Source organism: Mirounga angustirostris, unplaced genomic scaffold, assembly GCF_029215605.1.
Source record: "Mirounga angustirostris isolate CCGP_5_RB_7025 unplaced genomic scaffold, mMirAng1.0.hap1 SCAF_2, whole genome shotgun sequence".
Taxonomy (NCBI): domain Eukaryota; kingdom Metazoa; phylum Chordata; class Mammalia; order Carnivora; family Phocidae; genus Mirounga; species Mirounga angustirostris.
Genome location: NW_026991710.1, coordinates 34,842,175 through 34,862,881, shown reverse-complemented (window position 1 = coordinate 34,862,881; position 20,707 = coordinate 34,842,175). Strand labels below are relative to the sequence as shown.

Below are 20,707 nucleotides of genomic sequence, written 5' to 3'. Positions count from 1 at the left end.
GACGTAGACTAGGAGTACAAATCTGGAGGCCTTGTCTCCGCAGACCGAGACCCGCGGCGTGGGCAGGGCGTGGCTGCAGTCAGGGTTCGGTGTCCGCCCTTCTTTTTCCCGCATCCGTATCTTTTCGCTTTAGTCGGAAACCATCGCGTATCGTTTTCATCTGAACAGCTAGGAAAGCTTTGGGACAAGTGACAGGGCCTTTTCCGGCATCTGCCTGCTCCTTTCTATTTTGTGAGCTCGAAATTTGGGCGGTGGTGTTGGAAATGGGAAGAAAGGTGGAAAAGAAGGATGCTGGTTTTCTTAACCTCTTTCGGGAGCCTTCTTGGATGAGCCTAAGCGGCGGCTAACGCACCGAACTCAGTACTCTCCGAACATTGCCACAGTACGTCGTTCTCCTCTTTGTAACACACTTTTGTGTAGCCAGTACATGAAGGCAAGTACTCACTTTGGAATCAGTACTTGCCTTACTAACCTCTGAACCTCAGATTCTCGTGTGTAATGTAGTAAAGTAAGGCTTTCATATGTTCAAGATTTGCCTGAGTAAAGGGAGACGTGCAGACATTGGAAAAGGAGTCAGTCTGGTTCTAGAGAGAAAGAGACCGGAACAATATTCACCGCGGTGTTTACCCCTTACACGCTCGTTCAGGTCTCAGCGTAAACTCGGGAGAGGCTTTCCTTAACCCTGGCCAATGTAGTAGGGCTGGTTATTCTCTGCCGGGTTGCCTTGTATATTTTCTTCAAAATGCTTATCACTATTCGGAATTATCTGTGTATTTATTTTTTTTAATTTTCTGTCTCTCAGAATAGAAAATAAGCATCAGGATGCTGGAATCTTAGGTTTTGTACATTGCTGTTTTCAAGAGGGTAAAAAACAATAGCTGGCACAACAAGTAAGTTGAGGGGAATGCATGGTGGTTTGTTTTGAAATCAATCTGAGTAGCTTAACTATGTTACTACACAATAACTATTTCAAAGAGAAATAAATTAGCATGTTCCTAGAATCAACAGTCTTATGCTAATTTAGATAACCGGTTTGTGAAGTCATAGGGATGAAATTATAAGGATGGTAAAGTTAGCTTCTGTGACAAACATAGTTTAAAACGTTAAATGGTCAGGGCATCTCAGTGGCTTAGTCGGTTAAGGGTCCCACTTTTTTTTTTTTTTTTTTTAGATTTTTTTACTTATTTGACACAGGGAGAGAGGGCGTGCTGGCCCTCCAGAGAGCACAAGCAGGGGGAGTGGCAGAGGAAGAGGGAGAAGCAGACTCTCCGCTGAGCAGGGAGCCAGAGGGAGCCAGATGAGGCTCAATCTGAGGACACTGGTATCATGACCCCAGCCAAAGGCAGAGGCCCAACCTACTGAGCCACCCAGGTGCCCCTAAGCGTCCCACTCTTGACTTCAGCTCAGGTCATCCTCTCCGGATGGTGGGATGGAGCCCCACAGGGAGCCCTCCCCCTTTGGTCCTACCCTCCCCCCTCTCGTGCAGCACTCTCTTCCCCCTCTGTCTCTCTCAAATAAATAAAAATCTTTAAAAAAAAAATAAAATAATTTCACCACTTACTTGGTTACCTTCTTTCACTTAAAAAAAATTAAGTGGACATTTAAAAATGTGCCATAAATATGCATAACTTCACGATTACTCAAATATCTGAATATTACTGGAAAGTTATCTCTTCCTTGTAATAGATTTTAACGGAAATTCAACTCTATGATATAAAATACATAAAGGCTTAGCTCTAATTTTATGTAAATATCCATTGGCCTTCACTACTAATGCTTACCTGCTTTGGATTCTTAATGTAGCCCCTCGTTTCTTAACTTGGATACTGTATTAATTTTGATAAACCTCCAGAAGTCTTGACTTGCCAAATAAATTTGAAGAATAAAGCAGATCATGCTGGGTTCTATCAAATAATAAGGTCTCCATGGACTTGGATTAAAATACTTCTGCAGCTGTCTTGGTGTTTACACCTATATTGTCATTATATACTTGTCCTGCTGGACAGTCCTCAAAATTTCCCCAAGTGCTGAATGAAAATTGAGGCAATGTCAGTTTTAGAGTTCCTTAGGAGAATTTCCTTTGACCCTAAATTCTTTGAGAAATCCCATCCTTACCAAGATATTTTGCCTTACTGCTCCACTTCAGACACATTCAGCAGCTGCCTATATGTACAAAATGGGTAAGATTCCAATATCATGGAGCTTATTTTCTATCAGAGGAAGCATAAAATTTAAAAATAAACACATAATTTCAAATAGTGATGTTATTAGGAGTGTCTGGCTGGCTTAGTCGGTAGAGCATGCGACTCTTGATCTTGGGGTTGTGAGTTTGAGCCCCACATTTGGGGTACAATTTACTTAAAAAATATTAGTAATAATATTGATCACTTACTAATTGCCACACTCTCCATGTGCATTATCTCATTCATAACACTTAAGCAAGTTATAGATGAGGAAAATAAGGCAGAGATCGTGCTTTTTACCACCACACATTACTTTCTAAGTCAGTGGGTTTTATCCTCTGGAAGAAAATACGAGGTCTTTCAAAAGACTTGAATGACAACATGGTCTTTTGTTTCCTGAAATGTAGGTCAAGAGAGCATGTCCCTAGATTTTTTTATGTATGATCAACATGATACTGAGTTTCAAAAAAATAAACTTTCACGAGGATTTGTGATATAAATAGACGCCTAAATATAGGTAACTGTTAAGTCAGAGAGATGGAAATAGAAGTAGGAAAGGAGTGAAGTGTCATTTGATTATTAGGCCATACCACAACGCCTGCAGGGTTTTCCATGAACTCTGAATAAGTTCCTACATCTTTCAGGAATGTGCTTCTGTAATTGAGCTGACTGTTCCTTGGTTCCACCTTGTCTGTTGCTTTGGGAAAATAGTGATTGCTGATCATGAGACAAACTTGGCCATTTATTTGGAAAATTGACTTAGATAATCCATTGCAAGATAAAGTGAGTGGTTCTACCATGAGGTATACTAATAATACAAATTTAATTTTGAATGCATATATTTGTGGGCATCATGTTGATTTTTGCATGCAGGATTGGGGGTGGAGGGAGCTTGCCCAACTAAACACTTCAAAAAGAAAACAGCTTATGTGTGGATAAAAGGGAGACGACCTGGCCACAGCCGCGAGTCTCAATGCCTACTGTACAAACGTGGTCAGAAGCAGTGTGGGCCTGCACAGACATAGTTTGCATGTATAGGCAAACATCTGCATAAGTAAAGAAAGTGAAATGTGAATTTGATACGATGTCTGACCAGGCTGCTAATCCTCCTCTCCATTTTTCAGAGCTGTTGAGTGATTTTCCCAAAACCACTCAGCAAGGATGGGCTTGAACATGGAATCAGACACTGGTCCCCTGACTCCAAATCTGTAGGTGTGTGAGCATGGGGTGCACGGGGGAGAGGCAGAGGTTGGTTGTTCTGATGGGTTTTGTCCCCACATTATTCTGTGAAGTAACTTGTTTCTTAATCACAATTATTACGTGAAAAAACTATATGGTAACTCCACTTGCATTCAGATTCACTCTTTGCCACTTCCATCCAGGAATAAAAAGAGTGATTTCTCCAATGATGACCATATTCCTGGGTCCTAGCTCTTTTATCCATCTTAGTTTCTCCAATAATAGCCCCTTCTGCAATTCACTTTGTCAAGTTGGGGGGGGGGGATTTTATATGTAAATTTATATGTATGCATCTTTCACCATGTGCCCCTGGCTCCCTTCCTCAGAGGTTAGTGATCAGGGGATTACAGACATTACAATTGGGAAAATCAAGTTACTAAATACTCCTGGGGACAGAGGAGACTGAAATGTTTGATAACCTTTATCCTTGAGAAAAATAAGCTGGGGACTGAGAGCAAGTTGATTTGGTACTTTTGGGAAGGGCAGCATTTGTGAAGAGAGTAAATTTCTTCTGCAAAGCCACAGGTGGGGGCACCAAAAGAAATTCTCGTAGGTTTTTAAAATTTTAACTTTTTTTTTTAAAGATTTTATTTATTTATTTTACAGAGAGAGAGAGAGAGACAGCACAAGCAGGCAGAGTGGCAGGCAGAGGGAGAGGGAGAAGCAGGCTCCCCACTGAGCAAGGAGCCCAATGCGGGGCTCGATCCCAGGACCCCGGGATCCTGGGTTAAGGCAGCCACTTAACCGACTGAGCCACCCAGGCACCCCTTTAAAAATTTAACTTTTTATTGAAGTATAATATGCAGAAGCAAGCATAAATCCTACGGGCACACCTCTAAGGATTTTAACTAAGGAATGAAACTATGTTAACGGTACACAGCATTACTGGCTCCCCAGAAGCTTCTCTTCCACTCACTACTCTCCCACCCCTCAAGGTAACATGCTTCTAACAACATAGATTGATCTTCCCTGTCTGGGGACTTTATATGCATGAATTATATATACACTGTGTATTCCTTCATAGTACATATGAAAGAATCTAGTTTCTTTACCTCAGTATTATGTTTGTGGAATTCATATTGTTTTCATTCTCACAGCTATGTAAGATCCCATTGTATGGATATCCCACAATTTACCCATTTTACTGCTGATTAGCATTTGGGTAGTTTCATTTCGGAGCTATTACAAATTATCACGGACATGTGTATGTGTTTCTGATGGATGTATTCCTAGGACTAAAATTACTGGGTCACAGTATGCAAACTTCCAGCTTTGGCAGTTACTAGCAGTTTTCCAAAGTAGTTGTACCAATATACACTCCCAACAGCAGTATGTGAAAGTTCTGTTTCCTCATGACCGCACCGACATTTGCTACTATCTTCTTTTTTAGCCTCATGGTAGGTATGGAGTGGCATGGCATTGTAGTTTTAATTTGTATTTCCTTGATGATAAATGAAGTTGGATACCTTTTCAAATACATATTGTCCATTTGGATATGCTTTTCATATCCTATTTAAGACTATTATTGCCCACCTTTCTTTTAGGTTGTCTGTCCTTTTCTTACTGATTTGTATGATTGATTTGTATGATTCTTAATGATTTGTATATTCTGGAAACAAGTCTTTTGTTGGATATATGTATTACAAATATCATCTTCCACTCTTGTGAATTGTCTTACCATTTTTTAGTGGTATCTTTTAAGGAAAGGAAGTTCTTAATGTTACACATTATCAAATTGTCCAAATTACCAATTTATTTTACTAATAGTTAATATATTTTGTGTTCTATTTTGAAAATTTGTACTTATGCTTCGGGACTTATAAAGTTTTGTAGCATCTTCAAGATGAGGAGAATGATATTTCCATCCCCATTGTATGTTTGCTTAACCACCAAGCTTGCTGACCTATCCCAGTGCTATGAATTTGAGAGGAAATTTTGAGGACTGGGAGGAGATGGTACAGAGAGCAGAGACTGTGGATCCTGACTGATCCTACAGACCTCAAGTTGGGATCACAGAGAGTAAATGAGATTGAGACCTACAGACTTGTCATAGAACACCAAAACATGGGGCAACAAGTATGTGTGTATCAGGTATGTGTGTATCATCACTGCCAGCCAGTAGTCAGCTGATAGATACAGCAAGTCCTGCAAAGAACTATCAAAACATGGGGAGCTGCTTGGGATTGAATTTCTCCTCAGTGGGGCCTGTCAGGGAGCCCCATGTGTCCTCACTGACAAGTAGCTAGATAAGCCACAATGACCTACAGAAAGGGGACAACAACTTTACCACACTCATGCATTTGGGAGATCACGTATTTCCCTTGTTGAGCTCCTGACCCCACCATCAGAAAAGCAAGAATATGGAAGAGAAAGAGGTGTGTGTAAAGTGAGTTGGAACCACACAGGTCTCGTCTACTCTACCCTGGAGGGGGCGTGAGTGTTTTTAAATTAAATATGAGATTAATGTTTTTTTAAAAGATGTATTTATTTATTTGAAAGAGAGAGCACAGCAGGGGCCAAAGGGGGGAGGAGAGGGAGAGAAGCAGACCCCTTGCTGAGCACAAAGCCCTACACAGGGCTCAATCCCATGACCCCAAAATCACGACCTGAGCCAAAACCAAGAGTCAGATACTCAACCAACTGAACCACCCAGATGCCCAGATGCCGAAGATTAATGTTTTAAATGAAGAGAACTAAATCGCAGTACCTGGAATTAAAGTTTTAAGAACCAGGGAGGCTACTACCCCAAAACAATGAAGTTTGACCAAGTACCAAGTGTAGAAAATATGAAAATTTCATGCTTATGCGTCTTGAGATTCTCAAACTGGCTCCACATCTTTGTTTCCCCTGGTATCTTTAGACAGGGATTGTTTAGTATTCATCTCTCAAGCCTTGGTGTCTAGCGTACAATAGTACATGGAACATAAGATGTAGGTGAGTGAGTGAATGAATGCATGCAAACTCTAAGAACTACATAACTGTTCTAATTCTCCGTAAGTACAGAGTCTCCTTCAGAGAGAGAAAGTTACGGTTATGTCCGTAAAATCTCTACAACGTTCACCCTACAGAGAGCTTTCAATCCACTTTCACCTCTTTTTCTAATCAGCTCTCCTTCCCCCCCCAATAAACACATACATAACTCTACTAGGAGGAAGAAGGACTTACCCTGAAATGTTACATGACTTTGAGCTGCATTCCTAAGAGGCTCTCTCAGCCTCTAGAATCCTTTCCCTCTCTTTTAGGGATCGCCCTGCTCTGTCTCCAGCATTCTACTCAATTTCCTCATCCACCATCTCCTCCCATTTCTCCATCAGTAACCTCGTAACTCTGCCCCTCTGGCCTTGCCATGTACCAGTTCTGTCCATGTTTAAGCCACTTCCCCACTCAGCATCACTGTTGGGAATCTGGGAGAGAGGAATGGGAGGCAGTAGGTCTTTCCTTCTCTCCTCAAATATCTATACAAGTGGGGATAGGAGGGTAAAAAGATAAATGGCCAGAGTCTTGCTCTTTTTTTATTCCTAGCCTCTTGTGAACCCATCTTCCACCAAGTATTTCAGTAACATGGCCATGCTTCATTTCAGCTGTTTCGTTCCCACCAGCTGTGCTACCCTTTCTCCTGACACCTCCAACAGTCCTTGTGTTTGGAGAGCTAGCTGGAAGTACTTTTGTCTGGCATCTCTCTCTCTCTCTCTCTCCATATATATATATATATATGGAGATATATATATCAGAGTTCTGTGAAATTTTTCACTGATTATTTGCTCTTTCTAAAAATATCCAGACTTTTACTTTTTAGCCATTAAAAAAAAAGGGGGAGGGTTTGAACTGAATCAATTCTTGTATTTTGGCTAAGCCATATCTGGACACAGCAGCTACAGAGAAACAAAAAGGAAAAAAAGAATCCTGTCCATGCCCTGTTTCCTGGTTAGGAAGGAGCAGACTTTAGAGAAGGGAAGCCAAAGCATGCTTTGTAACAACCTGAAAATACGCCCTTGAAGGCTAGGGCCTAAATTGTACCCGTAAAATGGTAAACAAGCTTGACTGTGGCTTTGGCTTATTTACAATAAGGAATAAATCAATTGAAGCATTTTACATTCTTATTCATACCTAAACAGAAAGAGACCATAAAAAGCCTTTTCAAAGAATTGGGGCAAATGGAAGAATTTAATAAACAGAAAAGAATTTTAAAAATGAGGAAATAAAAAATAAGCAGCAAAAATATTTTTTAAAAAGCTAAAAACATTTTAGAAAGTGTCAAAAAAATAATTACTAACCCCACATGGCTGGGACAAATGAATTGCAATCAGAGGCCAGAGTACAAAAAATAATTATTCATTAACTTGCAGTGTAGCCTCTGCTACATGTTATTTCAGCAACTAAATTGTGCAGTAATGACAATGAATTCTAAACTTAAATCTGTAATAATGTGGCAGAGTCATTCCTATCCCATACTTGCAAGAAATAATAATAATTTGAAAAAGTGGTTAAATGGAATCAAGACTAGCCCTAGAATCTAATGTCTTTGAACAGGGCTGGGCAGCAGGCTGCTCACTGATGTAACTGCTGAATACAGTTTTTAGGGCGACAGAAGAAAAACTCTGAGGTAGCCCAGTATTTTTCACCCCTGCTGTTTTTTCTGATAATGGGCTCACACTCATTCCCTTTCCATAAGTAAAGTATCAGACTGTTTACTCATTCCACCCTCTGGCCAAGAAGTACAAGTTCATGATGGAAACCATACTCTAGGCAATGGATTTTGGCTATTATTTATCAGGATGTGAAATGAGAAAATATGCAACTGACAAAGCTTAGAAACAAAATCAGGAATGAAGAAAAATAAATCTGAAAACAGACTGTTTAACAGTTTGTTATTAGAAACAAATTCTGGCCACCCCAAAGCTATTTGCTAAGCCCACCCCCGGCTTCCTCTACACCTACTGGCCTGCTCTGCCCCCAGGTCTCTGGGCTGCCAAGGGGCTGGCTACAGTGGTCCTGACCTTTCTTGCTAAGAGCACATCTCTTTGCTGGGTTGCTCCTTTCAAGCAGGTGCATTTGATTGTACAGAACAGTTAGACCAACCATTGGGGCAGTTTTAGGAATTGTTTCTAAAATTAAAAAAAACAACAAATTCTAGATTAAACAAAATTTCTATCTAAATTCAGATCTCCTGATGTGGAATTTTTTTTAAATGAAATTCTTTTGCAGTTTTTAAGTTTGTTCATTTTTTTTTTTTTTTTAAGTAATCTCTGCACCCATAGGCTCAAACCTATGACCCCAAGATCAGGAGTTGCACGCTCTTCTGACTGAGCTGGCCAGATGCCCCTGGAATTTTTTTTTTTTTTTTAATGATGGAGTAGTTCAGTGCCAGTGAAGGACATTTATCATATTTTCTGTCTGCCCAGCATACTTTAATGTAATTCCAATATCTGGGGAATCTCCCACCTTGTGGGGTCCACTTCCCCAAGGTAGAAGGCTGGGACTTGCTTCCCCAGGCCCCCTTGCAGCTTAGGGCCCACAGATGTGACAGAGACTTCCATTTGAAAGAAAGTAATGGGAAAAGCAAGGCATCTCATGGAATAAATTTGGAACAAGGGAAGAGGTATGAGGCCAAGATAATGCAGTTTTCAGAGAGAACAGGGACAGAAGTTTTGGTGAGTGGCCCCACAGTCTCCAGTGGAGGTTGTATCACTCCTGGTTGTATAGCTTCCAAGCTTGATTCTCTACTTCCAGATTTTGTTAGCTACCCAATATACTTTGAAAAGGATCTTTTTCTATTTAACTATGGTGGATTTTGTTTCAAACATTCAGTGTATATTCTAGGAACTGGCTTTTAACAATGGAAAAATAGGAACATATTCTTGTCCTAATAAAGCTTACACTCTGGTAGGGGAGACAGATGATAAAAATAAATATATGATAATGCTACATGCCACATGATAAGCACTATAAGACCGTAAGTATTGTAGAGAAAAATAAAGCAGCTAAGGAGAAAAAGTGCCAGGGTTGGAGTATGGCACATTTAGATAGGGTGGTCAGGAAAGTTCTGACCAAGAATGGCTAAAACTAACTACTCAGGAAATGACAGATGTTGGCGAGGATGTGGAAAAAGCGGAACCCTCTTACACTGTTGGTGGGAATGCAGGCTGGTGCAACCACTCTGGAAAACAGTGTGGAAGCTCCTGAGGACGTTAAAAATAGAGCTACCCTATGACCCAGCAATTGCACTACTAGGTATTTATCCCAAAGATAAAAATGTAGTGATCTGACGGGGCGCATGTACCCCAATGATTATAGCAGCAATATCCACAGTAGCCAAACTATGGAAAGAGACTAGATGTCCATCGACTATAAAGATGTGGTGTATATATATATATATATATACAATGGAATACTACTCAGCCATCAAAAGAAACTGAAATCTTCCCATATGCAACGTGGATGGAACTAGAGATTATGCTAAGCGAAATAAGTCAGCCAGAGAAAGACAATTATCATATGATATGATAATGATCTCACTCTTATATGGAATTTAAGAAACAAAACAGGATCATAGGGGAAGGGAGGGGAAAAATAAAACAAGACGAAACCAGAGAGGGAGATAAACCATAAGAGACTCTTAATCATAGGAAAAAAACTGAGGGTTGCTGGAGAGGAGAGGGTGGGGGGATGGGGTAACTGGGTGATGGGTCATTAAGGAGGGCATGTGATGTGATGAGCACTGGGTATTATACAGACTGATAAGTCACTGAACTCTACCTCTGAAAATACTAATACATTATATGTTAATTGAAGTTAAAGTTAACTGAATTTAAATTTTTTTTAAAAAGGGAGGGGGTACCTGGGTGGCTCGGTCGGTTGAGCATCCAACTCTTTAATTTTGGCTTGGGTCATGATCTCGGGGTTGTGCGATCAAGCCCCACACAGGACTCCACACTCAGTGGGGAGTCTGATTCTTCCTCTCCCTCTGCCCCCCAAAATAAATAATTTTTTAAAAATAATTAAAAAAAAAGGAAAGTTCTGACCAAGATGACATTTGAATAAAGATCTGAAGGATGTAAAGGAATGAGTTAAATGGATATCTAGGTAAACATTCTAAGTAGAAGGGAAACAAGGAGTACTTGAGTGCGTGAGAGTGTACTTGGCACATTCAAGGAAGAGCAAGGAAACCAGTGTGGCTGGAACAAGGTGAACAAGGGGAAAAGTAGTAGGTGATGAGGACCAAAAGGTGAGGGATCCATTAGGTGCTGGTAGGTTACTGCAGGGGCTTTGAGAGTGGAAACACTGAAGGGCTTTGAGCAGAGGAGACATGTATGATTTAAAAGGATCACTGTGATTGCTGCATTGAAAACAGACATAAGGAAAGGGGCTGGGCAAAAGCAGAAGAAAGAGAAAAGTGAAGAACTACTATAACAAACTAGGTGAGAAGTGAAGATGGTTTGGCCCATGGTGGTAATTAAGGCAGGTGAGGAGACATAGGCTGATTCTGGATATATTTTGAAGATATAACTGACACCCATTTATTGACAGGTTGGTTTGGGGACATTCTGATAATTTCATGCTTCTGACATACAGGATTAGCATATATGATGTAATGTGTTTTCTAAGAATCAAAAGGCAGAAATATATGTATTCTCAACATTGGTAATATAAACTCTCTTACACTAATAGAGAGCTTTAGCATTAACACTACCTGATACATATATTACCAATCATCCTTACTCTGCTGAAGTCATTTAAAAAATATTTTCAGTGGGGGTACCTGGCTGGCTCAGTCGGTAGAGCATGTGACTCTTGATTTCAGGGTTGTTAAGTTCAAGGCCTGCTTTGGGTGTAGAGATTACTTAAAAATAAGATCTTTAACAAAAAAAACTTCAGTGTTTATTATGCACAGGACATGGTAATTTGATATCACCAAAAACGTAAATAGCACTAGAGTTCACAAAGCACTTTAACACATTATTAAACTCACAACCACTTAAAGAGAAACAGGTATTACCTGTTTTACAGATATGGAAACTGAGCCCTAGAAACATAAATAACTTGCCTCAGGTCACCTCCTGGCAGAGCCAGCCTTGAACATGGCCACAGATCCTTTACTCACAGATTAAAGTGCTGTATCACAGATACACTCTAAAGTGGCATTCTACCATCTCAGGTTTCACTTTTCTTAGTTATAAAATACTTTCTACATATGTATCTTAAACACTAAGCCCATATATGGTGGACAGAATTTTGTTCCCTCCTCACCCCCTAAAAATTCTTATATTGCAGTCCTAACCTACCCAATGTGACTATATTAGAATATAGGGCTTTTAGGAGGTAATTAAGGTTAAATTATAAGGGCAAGCCTTAAGCCAATAGGAATGGTGGGCTTGTAAGAGAAAGAGATCTTTCTCCTCCAGGTATACATATCTGAACATACAGTGAGATGGTAGCTATTTACAAGCCAAGAGAAAAGGCCTCAGAATGAAATCTACCTTGCTAGCACCTTGACCTTGGACTTTCCAGCCTCCAGAACTCTTGAGAAAATAAATTTTGTTGTTTAAGTTACTCAGCCTATGGTATTTTGCTGTGGCAGCCCGAGTAGACTAATACACCATTATTATGGAAGAGAAAGGTGGATTAATCTCTTAACACTTAATGTGGCCAATTTAACATATACACGGAACCCCAAAGAAATATTCAATTCCAACTTCATTTTCAGGCCATGAATAATCCAAACCACACAAAGTCCACAAGCCGGTGGAGATTAGAGTCATTCTTTTATGCTCCATTCAGCTGGCCCCTAAGCACCATTCACAGCCATGGAGTCTTACTCGTAGCCTCTGGGGGAGCAACATGTGCTAAGGCCAAGTTCACCAGAGAATCTCTTACAATCTCCTTCATACCTTCAACACCTGTGTTGTCCAATAAATTAGCCACTAGTTATATGTGGAGAATAAGTATTTGATATATGGCTAGTGTGAATTGAGATGTGCTATAAGAATAAAGTATATACCGGATTTCAAAAACTTAGTATGAAAAAATATATATAAAATATATTAATAACTGTTGAATAGTATTTTGGATACAGTGGGTTAAATATTATAAAAATTAATTTCACATTTCTTTTTACTGTTTTTAATGTGCTCCTAGAAAATTTAAAATTACATATGTGGCTTGCATTTGTGCTTTGCATTCTATTTCTATTGCTTCTCCATACACACACACACACACACACACAGTTTATTAGTCCTTTTGATACACTTACACTTTCCTCAGAATCTCAGCTCCAGCTCTTCTTGGGTCTTGCCTCCAAAGGATGTTACCTGTCTTTCCTGCTCCAACTAGTTCTACTATTGTTGTGGGCAGATTTCAGAACTTGAATATGCATGAGGCAGAAGGGAGAAGACCTTATGGGAGTCTAAACCCCCCCATCCCTGGATAAAATATTGAATGCAATTAGATCTTTCCTCGTTGCACTGATACTTTTTCTCCACTATTTTAGGTAACTTTTTTTTTTAAGATTTTATTTATTTATTTGAGAGAGAGAGAGAGAGAGCGCAAGAGGGGGTAGGGTTAGAGGGAGAAGCAGACTCCCTGCCGAGCAGGAAGCCCGATGTGGGACTTGATCCCGGGACTCTGGGATCATGACCTGAGCCGAAGGCAGTCGCTTAACCAACTGAGCCACCCAGGCACCCTAGGTAACATTATTTTTAAAAGACCCTTCTAATAATGCAGCCTTTAGAATACAACATTCCAGGAAATGGAAGGGAGTGGCAGGGAAGATAACTCTATCCTATCATACATACATTAATGATTTTGATCCTATACTACTCCCTATTTTTCAAAAGAGAAAAGCTGTCAAGAGTGATTAAATGCATTACCCAAGGTCACAGATCTGCATGAAGTAGATTTCTACCGAAATTTGAGCTCTAACCAGATTCTGTGCTCTTACCATTATATCACAATATCATGTAATCTCCAAAATTCAAACTTTTGACAATTCAAAATTTTATAGAACTTGGGTTAGGGAGAAAATAAGAGGTGGCACTGATACAAACTAAACACTACCTGGAAAATAATTAGTTATTTTCTGTTTGGGATATAGATAAGTGGGAAATTATGTTAGCTACTCAAGCAATTCAATAAAGCACTCCACAGAATTGTTCTAAATTACAGATGATGATGATGATGACAGTCAAAATGTTGTACACCCTTAGATATGAAGCACTGTACTAAACACTCTGTGCTTGAGCTCATTTTATCATCTCACAGTGTATGGGGTCCTAGTAACCCCATTTTATAGGAGAAACTGATCACAGGGCTAAGAATTGACTGAAACCAAGCCTGTCAGATTTCAGACCCTAGAGCTGGGCCATGCTCTACTGCCTTCCAATAATAATGGTTTTATCTCCACTACTTCTAGGTGTCTCACTTGGGATAAAAGAATGAAGTCACTCCCAAATTCTGGCAAATTCCCTAAAGAGGAAAGAATTGTAATTCTGGGCCTCATTCTCTGCATATTACAGATAAATTTAGTTTTGAGCATTTCTTAGACTATTTTTGCATCCTTCTTATGCACTCATTTGGGATAGTTTAGAAATAGCATGTTTTAGAGAGGACTTTTAATCATTTACTGATTTTGAAGATGTACTTCTGAAGAGAGCTCTCACAATTCCAGAAGCCGATCTGATGTGTGCCAAGTAACAGCATTTTTGCTTTCTGTCCCTTGCATGAACCTTTATATCCCTGGAAATATCCAACTGCCAACATAAGGCTTTGTATTTTAAGGCAGGGGCAGGGAGTCTCTTAACATGTCCAGTTTCTTCTTTGCCCAGAAAGGTGTTGACTTAAAACATGATAACACAAGTTTTAACTAAACACTGACTCATCAAGCAGGATCTTCAAAGAAGTTCTTTAAATTCCAGGAGTCCCGGAATCCCCTAAGGTAAAATGAGAAACATAATATAAAACGTAGCTATTTGTTTGTACAAACCATTACAGTGTACGAATATGTTCACTTCAAACAATCCTCAAAATAACTGTCTATTGGCCGCATTCTACAAATGAGGAAACTGAGGCCCAAGGAAACCAAGAGAATGTCTAAAGATTATAACCACCATTTGTGGACTTTCTGACATTACACTTGATTGATGTTACACGTATTTGCAACTCCTTGATCATACTTTAACATACAGCTGGTATGCCAGTTTGAATCCATCAACCAAAAAGAAAACTGAGAGATCCTGAATAAAGAGCTCCGAGAATATGGCAAAACATTTATTTACTTTTCCCATGGAGTCTCTTATCAACCTGTATCAGAGTCTACTTCAGATAGACAGTAGTCCCTTTTCTAAGGCTCCTTGCCTCTCCACCATCACCTTCCCTTCTCCCCAGTCTTTTCCTGCCCCTTGCATCCCATTAGGTTCCCATGTCTATCTTGGACCAGCAATAAAGGATCATTTAAGTTCCACCTATCTTGAAGGGGAGGCTTTGGATCCTTCCGATTCTTCAGAATGAAACCCTACCAAAAGACCTTTCTTTTGTTGGTGCTGACCAGCTCTCAAATCTCAAAACCTAACTTTGGACTGATTTGTTTCTAGTAGTATGGCCAACACCCCAAATAATCTTTCCACTAAAATCAACCTAAAAAATCTGGTTAAATGGTAAAATAAATGCACCCCACCACACACACACACCTTAAAAAAAAAAAAAAAAAAAAACCACAAGATGATAAAATGTAAAGAATTTTCAGAATAAGTGAATACACAGGTAATCTATCTAGTACCTCTCAAACATGGAGTAAGAGGTGGGAAGCCAGTACCAGACAAGAAGGCAGGGGATAAAGAAGGCCACCCAAGGAGGGGATTCTAACAAGAGACATCAGCATAACAAAAAATTGCATTTGAAGTTTAAAGAGGCAGCTAGGAAAGTTGCCTTTTTCTACCCTTGGAGCCAGGTAGAGGGAAGAAAACTCTGCATAACCACAAGCCAATATCTGTAACATTTGTGTCTCCAATTTATACTTTCTATATAGGAAAAAAAAAATCTAGCTGAGAATTTAAGTGGTCCCAGCTTGGTAGTGCCCCGAAGCCCCTAGCAGAAACATACTAAAATTTTTAACACAAAACTTTAGGTATGGGGGCGCCTGGGTGGCTCAGTCGTTAAGCATCTGCCTTTGGCTCAGGTCATGATCCCAGGGTCCTGGGATCGAGCCCGGCATCGGGCTCCCTGCTCTGCGGGAAGCCTGCTTCTCCCTCTCCCACTCCCCCTGCTTGTGTTCCCTCTCTCGCTATCTCTCTGTCAGGTGAATGAATAAAATCTTAAAAAAAAAAAAAAAAAAAAAAAAATACTTTAGGTATGGATGTTCAAATTTCTAAAGTTTAATGGAAAAAAAGAAACAGTAGTAAGTGTATACAAATTCCAAAACGGGAGGTAGGTAAAATAGGATGAAAAAAAAATCCAATTAAAGAAAAATCAAGAAAGGAGGAAAAAGAAACACAAAAGGCAGGACAAAGAGCACAATATACTGACAATAAGCCCAAATATATCAGTAATGACAGTAAGTTTAAGTGGACTAAACTATCCAGTTAAAAAACAAAGTTACCAAATTATTGTTTAAAAAAAATCTAGCTATGTGTTATTGTCAGAGTTAGGTTGCAGAAGCAGAGCTGCTGTTATGGGATAAGGGATTTATATTAAAAGTAGACAATACCAATGTGAGAGGAGATCTGGAACAGGGAGATGGAGAGTCAAAGATACTAACTAGTGCTCCTAAGCACTATTAGTGTTGGAAATTATCGGGGAAAACTGAGAAAGCACATGCCACCCAGCTGTGAAGTGGGAACGCAACAGGAATTTGTGGAAAGTTCTGTGAGAAGCCACCGCCCCTGTGCAGCTACCACCTCTGTGGGTCTGGAGCCAAGCACCAGGGGGCCAAGCTGGGGCAGCATTCAGAAGAAGAGCTGGATGAAGTACAAAGAGCAAGAACACGCCAGACCCTGCTGGGCACCTGTTGAGCTATTCATCACCCCGTCTACAGAATAAAGGCCACACCTTCATTTCAGCCTGTCAGTTCCCACACAAATTCATCTTTGGGCTCACTCTAACCCAGGAAAGGGAATTCTGGGAAAATGTAGTTCTCAGCTTGACCAAGCTGATCATAGAATAATCCAGAGCAGCTGTTCATAAAAGACACACGTAGGGGTGCCTGGGTGGCTCAATCTGGTTAAGCATCCGACTCTTAAATTTCAGCTCGGGTCTGGATCTCAGGGTTGTGAGATGGAGCACCGCGTCAGGCTCGGCGCTGGGCATGGAGCCTGCTTAAGATTCTCTTTCTCCCTCTCCCTCTGCCTCTCTTCTCCCCTTCTCTCCCTCTCTAAAAAAAAAAAAAAAAAAAAAAAAAAAGACACACCTGAAACATAAAGAATGGAAAGACACGTCAGGCAAAAAACTTAAGCAAATGAAACCTGTGTATACCTATATTAAAATCAACAGTAAAATTTAAAGCAAAAATTATTTTCAAGAGTTAGAGGGTCATTATAGAAAGTGTTCAACTAAAAAATAAACTTCTCAAAATTGCATACATCTAATAATATAGCCTTAATACATAAAGCAATTGAGATTACAAGAGAAACTGACAAATGTTATCACAGTGACAGACTTTGACATACCTTTCTGAGATTTAATGGTAACAGCAGACAAGGAATAAGAAAGAGTATACAAGATGTGAGTAACACTAGTAAGCGTAAAGGAAAAACTGAGAATGCTCAGAGAGAAGGTGCAGGAAGGTATTACTTTAGATTGAAGATCGAGGTTTCACAGGGCAAATGCAACAGAATGGGGCAAGTGTTGAGGACACTGCCAAAAGAAAGGTTCATGAGATGTCTGGAGGTAGAGAAAAATGGAAATAAAGACAAGGTTAAGTTCAGAAAAAAGGAAGCAATAGAGCATTTGTGGAATGACGCTTCATTGATAGGTGATAGGTCTTCCGAGTGCTGGGGGCTTTTCACTTTAGCTCAGCTCTAGGCCTCAGGGAGAAGTTCTTTCTCCTGGGTTTGTCTTTCTGTACTTCAGAGAAGTGGGAAAATGTACTAAGCCTTAGGGGCCTGAGATTCTCCCCCAACTTGAGAGGTGCCCATTCTCCTTTCCCTTCCCTCCTATCTCTGGTCAAAATTGAAAATTGTTGGCAAGGGAGTTACAAGATTGGAGTCTTGCAGGGCTCAAGCTTCAGTATTTTCTCCACCAGAAGGGATGTGGGTCAGGGACAGGGTCAGTAACAATGATGGAGTATGGGGCAAAGAGATGGGGAAGGAGCTCAGCAAAAGGAATGAGTTCTTGAGGTTAATGTAATCCAGCCCTATTTCCCACAGCAGGAGATCAAGGAAGGTCTGGGACAGAGCTCTTCACCATTAAAGTGTATACTGGCCCAGGGAGACCAGAGCTGGTAGCCTCTTGCTGAATTGGGTCCACAGTGAGACTGGGAGTGTCAAAATGTTTTAATTTGAATTTCAATGCCCATGTACCCTCCTGCTCAGTTCAGTCTTCCCATGGCTCGCAGCAGTCCGTCATTGACTCCATCTATTGTTAGAACTCCTATGGATGTTGGCATGTGTGGCATTATCCTTTCAGTTTATTTTCCTTGGGTAATAGTAAATAGTTGAAAACTTGGGATCTTGGATATGTGTTTCTTTTTAAGAGCCTTGATCAACATTCAGGAAAAGAAAAACCTCAAAAGATTCTATGTGACTTAGCACCAAGATTTACAACCAGATTTACTAGTGGCTAATTACAACCCAAACTTGCTTTGTATTTTCAAAGGACTTTTTGTATATTCCATCTATGGCGATACTAAAATGTGAAAATACAGGGGATGGGTTAAATCAATAAGATTATACAAAACGACACTAAAATACTTAACCAGTGGTAAGTTCTACTGATGTCTGAGAGTGATAACATTATTTCAAAGGAAAAATTCGAGTATTTGGTATAAATGGTTATGTAATACTTTTTTTTCTTGGCATGGTAATTAGGAGATCCATGTATAGGATAATCATTATAACAACCAAAAAAAAAAAAATGTTCATTTACTAGAGAAGTTATCTCCTCTTATCCTTGCTCAAAACTCTGAAGACATGTGAGGTGTCTAAAATGACCTTCTGGGCGCCTGGGTGGCTCAGTTGGTTAAAATGACCTTCTGAGGTGGGGCAAAAAGCAAATGCTTGAAAGCATCTCCTAAGTATTGAATGATTTATTCTACAAATTCTGAAAAAGAATTGTATGAATACCCAAATTATGATGGTATCACAAAGAACAGCCATGGGCCGCTGTTTCCTAAGACTATCACTGAGACTATAAAAATGTGCATTCAGTGAGCATGGTCTGAATGAGGGTTTTACTCTGATTTCCTTCACAAATTATCAGTCAGGAATTCCCATGCGCTTGTCTGGAATTCTGGTTTCTCAGTCTTAAAATAGAGACAAAAAGTCTACTTGTCTCATAAATATAATAAAAAAATTCATTAGCTCACTTAGGCATCTTGAAATAGTGATTATTAACCAATGATAACGGTCTAAAAACTTCATAACATTAAAAGGTTGAAATCATGAATAAGAATCCCATGACCGGGCGCCTGGGTGGCTCAGTCGTTAAGCGTCTGCCTTTGGCTCAGGTCGTGATCCCAGGGTCCTGGGATCGAGCCCCGCATTGGGCTCCCTGCTCCGTGGGAAGCCTGCTTCTCCCTCTCCCACTCCGCCTGCTTGTGTTCCCTCTCTCGCTGTGTCTCTCTGTCAAATAAATAAATAAAATCTTTAAAAAAAAAAAAAAAGAATCCCATGACCTTAATTAGTGTTTAATGTAAAAACCAACTGGAAATAAAAATCAGGAGTCAAGCTATGTTTCCCCCCATGATTTTTATTACATGCAAACTGAGCCATTAGAATTTTTCAGAAAATTTGCCAGTAGGGGGCAGTGTGCTTGTAATTAAAATAAGATTCTAATGTTTTAAAATTTGAGAATCTGATAACTCCCAGTATACAGACAATAGACTAAGAATGATTTTACAAACCTGCTTCAAAGTTATTTGGGCATTAATGTCAAAGCGTTAAAAAATACTGATGTTATTGAAAGCTGTTAGTGCTATATAAATATCTTAAGTATAGCTGCCACAAAACCATTTTAGAGCAACTATAATGAACATAAAAACCCAAATAGTAATAAGCCTTACAGATCCTTTGACTTTATAATATTAAAAGGCAAAAACAAACCAACCCTCTGGTAGATTCATTTAAATAGGGTAAATGTTTACTCACTTCAAAAAAATATTTTACTCGCAGCAATATGCCCATATAAAAGTATAAAATAGTTTTCTAAAAGCTGTTCCATTTTTTTTTAAGTTGTTTTTTTTTTTTTAAGTAATCGCTACAGCCAACGTGGGACTTGAACTTACAACCCCAAGATCAAGAGTCGCATGCTCTACCAACTGAGCCAGCCAGGCACCCCTCTTCCAGTATTTTTAAAGAAATGTTCTTCAGCTTTTTTTAAAATTGAGGACTGTCCTTGGGAAAGAGAAACATGAAGTTCATATATAAAATATTAATTCAAAATAAGCCCAATAAGACTATAAGCCCCAAAAGGAAATTTAGCTTTTTAGATAAAGGAATAAAAAGGGTATTTCTAAACACTTCATAAGATGAAACATATGCTTTGGATATTACTACAATGAACTGTAAAACATGAATCTGATAGTTAACTGCATCAAGGACCATTATTTCAGATCAGACAAACCTGCATATACAACTCTATCTTTTAGGAGTTAAAAAAATACATCCATTTTATTCTGGATCACTGCAAGTTTCAATTCTTTGTCCTGAGAGTTTTTGGTTATTTAAGTCAAATGGCCTGTTACTCTTGAACTCTTGGTCATAATGGTTGCAGAGGTCCAAGTTGTGAAGAATTCAACCAAAAAAGTACCATAAACTACTTACTACATTGTACAGCATTTTGCTTAGTATAGGTTAAAATTGCCACAGAAAATATCTGCCAATTCTAACCAACTAGAAGGAAAATATATTCCTCTATGTTACTCTGTGTTGATTTAGTACTTTGACTATAGTGTATACTGTAAGTAATTTGAGGGTTATAAATAACTTATCCACTAGGCTATAAATCTCACTAAAAAAAAGTACAGAAGAAAGCACTCAAACAGCTTAGAGATCCACTATAACTTTTTTTTTCCAGTTCCACCTTAGGCCACAAAATTACACCATTTCTATTATTTGTGATGGGCTGAGGACAATAGAAGT

The 20,707-nt window shown here is 39.4% G+C and overlaps 1 long non-coding RNA gene across 2 annotated transcripts; it reads left to right on the top strand.

The window, feature by feature from the left end:
- The first annotated feature begins 2 nt into the window (after nucleotides 1-2).
- Nucleotides 3-16,818, top strand: LOC129045997 (uncharacterized). Of its 2 annotated transcripts, XR_010409348.1 has the most exons (4): nucleotides 3-382; nucleotides 803-890; nucleotides 1,172-2,966; nucleotides 3,308-16,818. It is a non-coding gene; the product is annotated as an uncharacterized LOC129045997 (long non-coding RNA). The 2 variants fall into 2 exon arrangements; XR_008506606.2 differs by lacking the exon at nucleotides 1,172-2,966.
- Nucleotides 16,819-20,707: the final 3,889 nt, after the last annotated feature.